Here is a 12,932-nt window from a genome sequence, read left to right as displayed (position 1 = left end):
ACAATCATCGCAACTAGACATAACTCATGAGGAATGAGAAACATAACATCATTATATAAAATCAGGGACATCATACAAAATACAACACATAATTAATCATAAAAAAGATGGGGATAATGCTCTCAAATTTCGGCCTTGCTCTCCCAAGAAGCCTCCTCAATAGAATGGTGGCCCCACTGAACCTTCACCAATGGAATGACCTTGGTCCGGAGGACCTGCTCCTTCCAATCAAGGATGCGAATCGGCTGCTTAATATATATAGGAAGCGTCCTCACGAACCTCTAACGACTGCCAATTAATAAAAGGAACGATGTCTGACCCACACTTCCACAACATAGAGACATGAAAAACGTTGTGGATGCCAGACTACTGAGATGGCAAGACAAGCCGGTAGGCCACGGCGCCAACGCACCCAGTGATCTCAAAAGGTCCTATGAACCTGGGGGTAAGCTTGCCCTTCGCTCCAAATCGAACTACGCCCTTCATAGGCGAGACCTTGAGATACACATGGTCCCCTACATCAAACTCTAAGGGACGATGCAGGCGATCAGCAAAACTCGTCTGCTGGCTTTGAGCTGTGCGCATCCTCTGCCTGATGATATTGATACCTCTGATGTCTTCTGTACAAACTCGGGACCAGGAGACGGTGCTCTCCAACCTTGGTCCAACAACTCGGTGATCTGCATGGTTTGTCATATAGTGTCTCAAAAGGAGCCATGCCGATGGTCGCTTGATAGGTGTTGTTGTATGCGAACTCAGCCAATCGCAGATGCTCATCCCAGCTACCCTTGAAAATAATCGCGCAGGCCCAAAGCATATCCTCAAGGATCTGGTTAACCCTCTAAGTCTGGCCATCGGTCTACAGTTGGTACGCGGTACTGAGCTACAAATCAGTTCCCATCGTTCTCTGAAAGCTCCCCCAAAACTGAGACGTGAACTTCGAATTTCGGTCAGAAATGATTGAGACTGGAATGCCATGCAGTCTCATAATCTCCTCGATGAATAACCACGTGAGCTAGTCCATAGACCAAATTGCACGCATCGCAAGAAAATGTGCCGACTTTGTCAGGCGATCCACAACAACACAGATGACGTCATGACCACGCTGAGTCCCTAGCAAGCCCATAATAAAATCTGTTGATACGTGCTCTCACTTCCACATCGGGACACTCAATGTCTGTAATAGACCAGGGGGTCTCTGATGATCGGCTTTGACACGCTGGCATGTGTCACACTCGGCCACAAAACTGGTGATTTGGCGCTTCATCCCCGCCCAAAAATATTGTCGCTTCATATCACAATATATCTTTGTCGAGCCAGGATGGATAGAAAACCACGATCGATGTGCCTCGATCATAAGATCTCTGCGTAACTTAAGAATATTCGAGACATATAATCGACCTCTGAAGCGAAGTCCACCATCTGAACCAATCTGCCAATCTGCCTGACTCTCAGATGCCACCTTAGGCACATAACTCTGCAACGACTCATCAGCCTGCTGAGCCTCGATCACCCTTGCGACAAAAGAGGGTTGAATTGACAGGCTCGATAACTGCACGATAGAAGACTGCAGGCCGAACTCAAAATCATACTCTATGATTTCCTCTAGCATCCTCCACTCCTGGACCATCATATGCGCCACCAAGCCACGTGGCTGATGGTTGAGGGCATCTACCACCACGTTCGCCTTGCCCGAGTGATACTGAAGATCGAAATCATAGTCCTTCAGGAGCTCCATCCAGAGCCACTGCCTCATGTTCAACTCAGACTGCGAGAAGAGGTACTTCAAGCTCTTGTGATTGGAGAAGAACTCAAACCTAACCCTATAGAGATAGTGCCTCCACACATTCATTACGAAGACAACTGCAGCCAGTTCATGCATGGGGTAGTTCAACTCATGGACCTTGAGCTGACGAGACGCGAAGGCCACTGGTCTCCCGTGCTGCATCAAGACAACATTTAAACCAATATGCGAGGCATCGGTAAATACAATAAATCCATCGCTCCCAGAGGGAAGAGTGAGGATAGGAGCAGATATGAGGCGGTCCTTCAACTCCATAAATGCTCGCTCGCAAGCATCGCTCCAAACAAGCTCTGCGCCCTTCCGAGTCAACCTGGTCAGCGGGGCTGCAATATGAGAGAAGCCTTTAATCAAACGCTGGTAGTAGCCCGCCAAATCAAGAAAACTGCAAATCTCGGATGTATTCATGGGCTGGCCCCACTAATGCACTGCCTCAACCTTTGAGGGGTCCACTGCGACGCCCTCCCTCGTCACTACGTGACCGAGAAACTTCACCTCCTCCTGGCAGAACTCGCACTTCTCCAGCTTCGCATATAGTTGGTGTGCGCGGAGGGTCTGCAAGGTAATCTCCAGATGCTGCTCGTGCTCCTCATGGATCCTCGAATAGATCAGAATGTTGTCGATGAAGACTACTACAAACTGATCGAGATACGGACGGAAGACCTCGTTCATCAACTGCATGAAGACAGTGGGTGCATTGGTCAGTCTGAAGGACATGACCTGAAACTCAAAATGACCATAACGCGTCCTGAAAGCCTTCTTCAGGATGTCCTCCTCTCGAACCCGAATCTAATGATAACTAGAACGCAGGTCAATCTTCGAAAAGAACTGTGCACCCTGCAGCTGATCAAATAAATCATCGATCCTCGGGAGTGGATACTTATTCTTGATCGTGACTTTGTTGAGCTCGCGATAATCCACGCAGAGCCTCAATGAGCTATCCTTCTTCTTCACGAAGAGTACCGGCGCTCCCCATGATGAACTGCTCGAATGAATAAAGCCGAACTCACGCAACTAGTCCAACTGCTTCTGCAGTTTCCGCAACTCCAACGGTGTCATATGATACGGGGGCCTTCGAAATAGGCGCGGTACCGGGCATAAGATCGATCTGAAACTTGGTGTGTTAGCGAGGTGGTAATCCCGGAATCTCCTGGAACACGTCGGGAAAATTACAGACAATTGACAACTGATCAATATAATCGATAATAGGCTCCTCAACAGTGCATGACATCAAGCAAGACAATGGCTCTCCCCAGGGCTCTGCAACAAACTGAAACTATAGCAAGCCTGGTATACAGAATGTGATTGTTCTCGCGGAGCAGTCCAAGATGGCATGGTACTCGGCAAGCCAATCCATGCCCAAGATAACGTCGAAATCTGACATCGGCAGCACGTACAAGTCAGCGGGCAAGAAAATCTCTCCCACTAGCACTGGGCAAGATGAACAGAAGTGGCCTAATACTGCAGTCTTCCCCAAGGGCGTCGATACTGACAGGCCCTCACAGGCAAACTCCAATGGTAAGCCAGTCAATCGGTAGAAACTCTTGGCTACAAAAGAATGCGATGCACTAAAATCAAACAACACATGTGCAATGCATGCAGAGACTAAAAGTATATCCTCAACGACTTCTCCGGATGACTGCGGGTCCTGCTGAGCCACATAGAACCTAGCTTGAGCCGGCTGGGGAGGTGGCTATCCCCTCTGAGCATGCTGCTGCTACTGCTATCGCTGAGGCAGTCGAAACTGCTGCCTCTGCTGCGGTCTCGGAGACTGGTGCTAATGCTGCTGCTGAGGTGGCCACGGTGGTGGAGGCTTCTGTCGCTGCTGCTGTGGGGGTCTCTATTGTGGCTGTGGTGGAGGCTGCTGTGGACCTCTATGCTGATGATGGGGGCGGGGACACTCCCACATACGGTGCCCCGTCTCACCACACCCAAAATAGGTGTTGGTGAACTACTCAGAGGTGCTGCTGGAGGTGCTGCTGGCGCTCGAAAGGCTGGGCAACCTGTGTGCCTCTGCTGCTGTGGTCGACGCTGCTGGGAGTCACCAGAAGGAGCCTACCTCTTCCGGTCTCTCCTCTGACTACGATCAGACTGAGAACCGGCCCACTCAGCCTCATAAATCTGGGCCTTCCGTACCACCCCCTCGAAAGTCGGGAGCTTATGCCCAATAACACAACCTCGAAGTCCATAACGCAAGCCGTCCTCGAAGTGGCGGGCTCTCCGCTCCTCATCATCTATCAGATATGGTGTAAATCTAGACAATGCTACAAAATGAGCCGCATACTGAGCCACTGTCATATCTCCCTGCAACAGGGCCTCGAACTACAATGCTCGCTTTTGTCGAATGTGATTAAGAAAATACTATCGATCAAACCGATCCACAAAATCCTCCTAGGTCCACTTAAAATCGGCGCCTGCTGCTCAGGAGACTGATGTCTACCAGTGCTCAGCCTCACCATGGAGAAGAAATACTGCTAATCGGACTCGTCGTTAGGTCGTACATCCCATCGTATCGAATATCTTCTCTACATCGGAGAGCCATCTCTCAGCTACTGTCAGGTTTGACTCGCCCTGAAAACTCAGGAGATCGAGCCGTTGAAACTCTCGAAGGAGGGCACTTGCGCACTCCTACTCTGCTTGGGCTGGCGAAACGACGAGGTGCCTGCCCTGCCCCTGAAGGGCGTCCGTCACAACCTGCAACATCTGTAACTGGGAGGCACTCTGGGGTATGGTCAGATCTGCACCGGTCTCGGGTAGAGGAGCTGCATCCTCAGGCTGGGTAGTAGGAATCTCTGGTGGTAGAGTGGGGATCATAGGTGGTAAGGTGGAGTCGTAAGTGGTGGAGCGAGAGTCTCAGGTGGTGGAGCGGGAGTCAATCGGGTCACTCTGCGTGGCATGTCTTATAGGAAAGAGCGAAAGCGCCTATCAACTTTGAAAACTCTCAAAGGCATGCACGTTAAAGGCCTATAACGAAAAATCGCTAAGCTATCCGAACTTCAGGACTTAGTCATTCTAAACTCATAGCAGACATGTAATGTTGTTCTCAGTTATTCCTAAGTTATGCTCTAATACTAACTTTTGTCATACCTCAAACTCAAAAAATGGGCTCACAAAATTTTCGATCGCCGAATCCAGCGCCGACAACCTCCGTAGTACCCCATTCTAGATTCCCAAAACCCATTCGCCAGGTTTCAATCCTGGGATGGTACGAGGAGGATTTTCAATATTAGTTTGATTAGTAATAAGCATAACCAAAGGTATAACACAAACAACAACCAAAAACTCCATCACATTCCACTATGATAAAAAACTTACAAGTACAATGAGCATAAAGGGAAATACAATGATAATAGATAAAAAACTCCAAGATGATTTGTTATACGCTCCTGCCTCAACACAGCTGCATCCAACGTCACCTGCATGCAACGGTCGTGCATAAGCTTACAGAAAGCTTAAGGGTGGTGAAAGTGTGTGCGTAAGGTAGTAATACAATTATGCAGTATCAGAATACAATTAGCTGATGAATCCATGAATATTATTAGCCGTGAAAGTGTAATGCAGAATATGCTGATGAATCCATGAATACTATTAGCAGTACTAAGGCTATGTGATGCAAGGCATGAATGATGTCGGTCATACCAAGGCCATGTGATGCGAGATGCAACTCAAGTATATGAATCCCCATCTAAGTCCACATATCAATACAACTCAACTCTGGGATATCACCGGGGTCTAGTACACTCCAAGCCAGACTGCCGCCCCATCGCGCTCAACAAGGTAAGTGGAAAAGACCTCACTATCCGTCTGCTAATATCCGGCCTGACTCGTCGATAGTGGACCCATTCCTCGAGCTGGTCAAACTCAGCTTAGCTTTACCCCCTCCTCTCGGGCGGGTAAGGCCGCACCCTATAAGACCCGTGCCCTAGTCCGTACCATTCCGTTAGCTTCCGCGGTCCTTCCGGTCAAATTTTGGTAACCTTCGCACCGTATCCGACGATTGCGCACGATCCTAAACCAGGTCCCGCATACCGAAGTCGGCTCGAACCGAAACTTGTATCATAGCGACCGTACCGTCGCCGTGGTTCCAACGCCGCGACTTGCGCACCGAACCGATACCCAGGCTAGGAGATGTGGACCTACGTTCATTCTGAAGAAACGCCACGCGTTGCGAATCTCGAGGGAATCTCTACGATATGTCCCATTAATCAATGTCAAGTACAAACCTCAAGTACATCAACCCATCCCTACTTTTTCAAAAATCCACTCTCTTTCCACCTCACCATTCCTCTTTTTCTCATTTTCAACTACAACCATCTCTCTTTCCCACCAATTTCAAACCAAGCCATACCTCTCATCATCCTTTTCTTACAACCACCACTCCACCCATCCATTCATCCATTATTTCTATCTCTCCCTCTCATTCTCTAACAATTTTCCAAAATCTCATGAGAGCTCCAATATCCAAGCTCTCTCCCAAATAATAAGTGTGACTCACCCTCTCATCCCTCATCCCCACCATCAAAAGTCCATCAAGCTCCATCAAAAGGCAAGACAAGGAGCATAGAAGGCTAAGGGACCAAGAAGAAGGAAGATAAGGTAAGTGATCTACCATTGCTTTCAATTTTAAGGGCCACTTGTTGTGGGACCCACTTGATGTATGTGTTGTATCAATGGAGGGCCCATAGTGGCAGGGTCCCTCCTCTCTATCACCATATCTCTCTCTCTCTCTCTCTCTCTCTCTCTCTCTCTCTCTCTCTCTCTCTCTCTCTTTCCCCTCCCTAGAATGAAGTGGGCCCTACCAAATCATGTTAAATTCACTCCATTTATCAATGGTGAGGCCCACCACATTTTAGGCAAAAATCCACCATCCGGTGGGATATATATATATATATATATATATATATATATATATATATATATATATATAGTATATTATACTATATTAATTTATAAATATACATATATATATATATATATAGTTGGTGGGCCACATCCATGTGGGACCCACCACAATGCACGTGTCTATCCATACCGTCCAGCGTCACTGGACGTTGGACGGACAAGGCTAACATGGATTGTGTATACTGATATGGGTGTGTACTTACAAAAGAAAAAGAAGAAAAGAGAAAGAAGAGGTGGGCCACTCATGCAAGCCCCACCTTGATGTATATATTTAATCCAAGCCATTCATTCCATTCTCGAGATCATTTTAGGCGTTGAGCCGAGGAATGAGATTAATCCGGGCATCTGGTGGGCCATAGCATGGAAAATGGTGGTCCTTACCGTTAACAAATCCACCTGATGACCCTATACATGAAAATACCTCGGATATTAGGCTTGTCTTGAGCCGTAGGAGCAAGTGGACGGAGTAGATTCTGTTGATATGGGCCCCACTTAGGAAAATCTGTGGAAAAATAGATTTTTTTTTAAAAAAATAACCAGCAGCAGCAACTGCTGCCGCTGACAGAAGGTGCAGGCAGCACCTGCGCTTGCTGTTGACGAACGACCGGGCTGGGGCTCACGGCCCCAGTTGTGGGCCCCACGTGATGTGTTTCAAACATCAACACTGTGCGTTTGGTGGGCCATCCTCCTGGACCCAAAAATCAGCCGTAAACGGAACTCAGGCGGGCCATACCATCTAAAATCATGTGAAGACATGCCTAAAACATATAAAATCATTTGGTGGGGCCTACCTGAGTTTTGGATGTGATTTGAAACTTAATTTGGACCTCTAATTTTGTGGGACACATATAATGGACGGATTAGATCTGGTTAATGTGGGTCCCACCTAAGATAATAAATAAATAAATAAATATATATATATATACCTTGACGTCCAACGTTAAATAGGGAGGGCCCCCCTTGGCCTCAGTTGTGGACCCTACCATGATGCATGTTCTACATCCATGCCGTTCATTTAATAGTTCCCCTTTAATGATGCGTTGGTTCTAAAAATCAGCCATAAACAGTTCTCAGACGGCCCACACCATCACCATTCATGCGGTGGTATGCCAAACCACATGGAATCAAATGCTGGGGTCCACATGCAGCTTGGATCCACCTGAAACTCGGCTTGGACCCTTAAATTGGTGGGACACACACAATGAATGGGTTGGATTTGTGAACTATATCACGGTGGACCCCAGGACCACATAACCGTACCAAAAGTTTGGTTAACGAATAAACATTGCAGTGGCTCTGTCCACGTGACCTTTCAACAGGGTGGATGGAAAATGAATGTTTAAGTGGGCCCTTGCTCATGTGACCCTATCAACAAGTTGGGTGGCAGATAAACATTATGGTGGGCCCCACTTATGTATTAGGTCCACACCTTTCATCAGTGTGGACCTCCACCATGAAGTATGTGAATTATCCATGCCTCCCATCCCTATGGGACCTACCGTGATGCATGAGTTTCATCCAAACTGTCCAACCATTTTGGAGATTATTTTAAGGCCATTTGTTGAGGCCCATCTTAATGTATTTGTAGCCACCCACTAAGGCCCACTTGAGATATATGAGTCCATGGTTTGAGGCTCATTTGATGTATTGAAGGCCCATGGGTCGATGCCCAATGGGTTGTACATGAGGTCCATTACAACGTGATTCTACCATGGTTCATGTGTTGACTATTGTAGTGGGCTACGCCTTGGGAGCAATGCTGGTTTGACGTCCACATTGAATGGATAATGTTGGTTAAATGTCCGCATTATAACTCTCCCTAAGGTCCGCTGATAGGCTCATACTTGTAGTAAGTAAGCCGTCTAGGCCCATCTCCGTTATACACAGAGCCCATCTCTTTATACATGTTTAGTATAGATCCATGATTCATGATCATACGCATCATATGTATGCCTGATATGAGGAGTGACCGATCATAACATATGCCCTTCGGCAGACTGTTTATGGGCTCCCTGATAGGCGGAGTTACCCCATATAAGTGCATGGTACATGCAGGACTGTTGCATGACTGGAGTGTGACTCATGCACTTGCATTTGTGTGATTGTAGTTACTGTATGCCCTACCGACATCAGGGCCATAGCCTCCATAGACACATCGTGGATGACAGGATTGGATACCGAAAATATTTGGTTCTAGCATACGGGCGCCATAGATGTCCCTGGGTGAAAATCCCTAAACCCGATGGTACCAGAGGATGACTCCAACGTCGAGACCGAGTGGATACACGAGCGCGCGAGGGCTGTATACCAGTAGGCCGCGTCTCCCACTGTGTCATGGTCGGTTGGAAAGGGGTGTGACCTTACCCGCCTAAGTGATGGGACAATTTCTAAGTTGAGTTCGACCAGCTTGAGGAATCGGTCCACTATCAACGAGCCGGGCCCGATATTGGCAGGCGGATAGTGAGGTCTCTTCCACCCTCCCAGTTGTGCGTCCGGATAGGGGCGGCAAGCTGGCGTAGAGTGTACTTGACCCCGGTGATTATCCATACTGAGAACTACACTGATTTGATGCTCTAGTGAGGAGCTGCATTGATATGTGGATGAGGATTGACATGCTTGACTTGCATTCTGCATCGCATGGCCTTGATGTGGCCGATCGCATTCATGTTTTGCACCGCATGGCCTTGGTATGGCTGATTGCATACATGTGTTCATCAGCATGATCCCGCATTTCTTGGACCTTGCATCCTGAGCACGCTCATATTGCGCGCGCACTTACACCACCCTCTAAGCTTTCTATAAGCTTGTGCACGATTGATGCGTGTAGGTGACGCCAAGTCGTAGCCGTAGCATAGCAGCAGCAAGAGTGTGCAGTCGAGCTTTGGAGTTTTTGCTATTCGTATTATCTTGTATTTCCTTTCAGAAGCATTGTACTTAAAGTTTTTTTATCATAGTAGATTTTGTAATGGTGTTCTTGTGTTTATTGTTCGTGGGTTATGCTTTTGGTTATGCTCATTACAATTGAACTGATGATTTGAAACCCTCCTTGTAGCATCCCAGGATCGAAACCTGGTGTATAGGTGCCGGGAGCCGAGAATGGGGTACTACGGAGGCTGTCGATGCCAGATTCGGCGATCGGGAATTTTGTGAGCCCGATTTTCGAGTTTGGGACGTGACACACCTCCTTCCAACCGACCACGACACAGTGAAAAGCGCGGCCTTCTAGTAATCGGCACTCGACGCTCATGCACCCACTCGGTCTAGACGTTGGAGCAACCTCCTAGTACCATAAGGGTTTAGAGACTTTCACCTAGGGATATCTATAGCACCCCATGTAGAACAAGATTTTCAGTATCCAATCCTGCTAACCTCAATACGCTTATGGAGGCTACGACTCTAATGTCGCTAGGGCGTTCAGTATACACATCACACAATGCAAGATGCATGAATCACGCAATCCAGTCATACGGCAAACATGCATGTATCTCGCGCTCATGTGGACAACTCCCCTTACCAGGGAGTCCCTAACAATCTGCCCAATGACATGTGCTATGATCAATCACTCATCTCATCACAAGCATGCAGATGATACGTATGGTCATGTATCATGATGCTATGTTGCCACATACTCATAATCGGAAGCGAAAGTCAGAATCGATAATCGAAATCGATGATTGGAATCTGAAATCGAAATTGATAATTGGCCTATAAGCAAGGCGGGGTCCATACATGAACAGCCGATCAAACCATAATATAAAGATCGGCCCTTGGCCGTGGTTATATCAAATCCGATGGCAGAAACCATCCATCTATGGCAAATGAGGCCCACTTATTTGGGTTAACCCACGAAGAGAATGACCTAACAAGGCCAAAGGGAAGGTCACAATGAGGACATCTAACCATCATTGCCCATCAATGTGGACATCTAACCAACATTACTTCTAAGGAGTGGCTCACATAAGGAATTCATAAATAATGTAATGGCCAAATACATACATTACATTGGGCCTCACTCATGGGCCTTACATACCTCGCATCGGGCCGATCAAATGGGCCAATTTAGATGGGCCGACTCAAATGGGCCGACCAAATGGGCTGAATCGATGGACCAAATCAAATGGGCCGATTCAAATGGGCTTCATGTATATCAAATAGGCTACACCGATGGGCCTTATGTATAACAATCAGGCCACACCAATGGGCCTCAGGTATAACAATTGGGCCCACCCCTTATGTATTTTGTGATCCGACCTATTCATAAGTTAACATAGAGAGAGATGAAATGGAAACAAATATCAACTTAATTGAAAACTACTGTGGTTCTTAGGAGTTTGAACGGTGGATGTCACGGTCCACTATTTAAATGGTGGGGTCCACTTGAACTTTAGATCTAACCCATCCTTTGGCTCATGCCATGAAAATGATATCTTGATATGGTTGGACGGTTTGGATACAACGTATGCATCATAGTGGGCCCCACCGTCGAAACAATTGACGGTGTAAATAAGACACATGCATCATGTGGGGCCTGCGGGTTTGCTGCTATTAAGAGGAGCAGCCACATAACTGTTATACGTGCAACTTACTGCACAAAAAGGCAGAGGTGGGTCCCACTTAGGGCCCACCATCATCAATATTTATATATAATATAACATATAGTATATATAATATAATATAATATATATATTATAATATATAAAATATATATCAATGTCCAGGCCTGGACGGCCTAGACAGTCACATGCAACAGGGGAGGGGGGTATCCCCACACGTGTGATAGGTCCCACTGTCCACAACAAATACATGATGGTGTGGCCCACCCTAATGGATGGACGGCGTAGATGGGTCCCATGGACCCCACTGACCTTAGCGTTGAAACGAGGTATCTTTTACCCAGTCTACCTCTTGAGCTATGGATCTGGGTCCCACCGTCAGCTCGCACTTCACTGGCAGCCACCCGTACTAGGGAATCAATGCCAAGACCTCGGCGTTGAAATGAGGTATCTTTCACTCCGTCTACCATTTGAGTCGTGGATCTGGGTCCCATTATCTGGACAGTCTGGATCAAATTATTCTAGACTTCTTGTGGGACCCATTATAGTGGGCCCCACCAAAATGTTTATTTGACATCCAAATCATCCAAGCATTGGCCCATTGGGGTGGCCAAACTCACACATGCACACCATACACACCCGTGCACATATCAAAAATATATATATATATATATATATATATATATATATATATATATATATATATATATATATATATATATATATATATATATATATATATATATATATATATATATTATCATCTCATATAATATAATATAATATATTATAATATATACATACCTTATATAATATACATTATATCCAGTGTCCAGCCACTATCCACCAAGCCGGACGGTGCTGGACGATTGCACCTACATCATGGTGGTCCCACACAGTGGGCCATTAGAATTGGATCACACTGATATTTGTTTTTCCCTTTCATCCGGGCCTGTGTGACCATCCATTCATACAGACCCCGAACCGAGATCAAAGTGGCCCACTTGTTGGATGGCATGGATAAAATACACACATCATAGGTGGGCCATTGATCATAGGAAGAGAGAGAGAGAGAGAGAGAAAGGGACGTGTAGGGGAGGGACCCCACCACTATTGGGCCCTCCCTTGAATAATACATACATCAAGTGGGTCCTACAACAAGTGGACCCTTAAATCATAAAAAACAAGAATGTGGGTTCAAGATCACCCACCGTCCACTTCTTCTTGCTCCCTTGGCTTCCTTTGCTCCTTAGCTTCGATCCTAACAGAAGAGATGGAGTTTGGATGGTTGAGATGGGAGATGAGAGGGTAGGAAATGGGCCACACTAAAGCGAGCTTTGGGAGAGCTTGAACGTGTGGCTCTTTAGTTGCTTGGAAATGAGTTTGAGAAATGAGAAAGTGTTATAAGGAGAGAGAAAGAGGGATGGGTGATGAAGTGATGGATGTGGTGAGTGATGGGTGTGTAAGAACTTTTTGACTTTAGGGGTAGATGGTGTAAGAAAGGTATGGGAAGTGTAAGAACTTTGTTGACTTATGGGGTTACTTAGGGATGGGTGTGAGGTGATGTGTACTTGACATATACTTGACCCTTGATGGGATTGATTGATTGATTGAGGTGACATGTTTTAGAGATTCTCTTGGGTTTTGCAATGCGCGGCAATTTTCTCGAACTGAAC

The sequence above is a fragment of the Magnolia sinica genome, chromosome 7, assembly GCF_029962835.1.
Source record: "Magnolia sinica isolate HGM2019 chromosome 7, MsV1, whole genome shotgun sequence".
Lineage (NCBI taxonomy): Eukaryota > Viridiplantae > Streptophyta > Magnoliopsida > Magnoliales > Magnoliaceae > Magnolia > Magnolia sinica.
The sequence above is the reverse complement of the archived record's forward strand: the minus strand, read 5'-3'. Positions refer to the sequence as shown.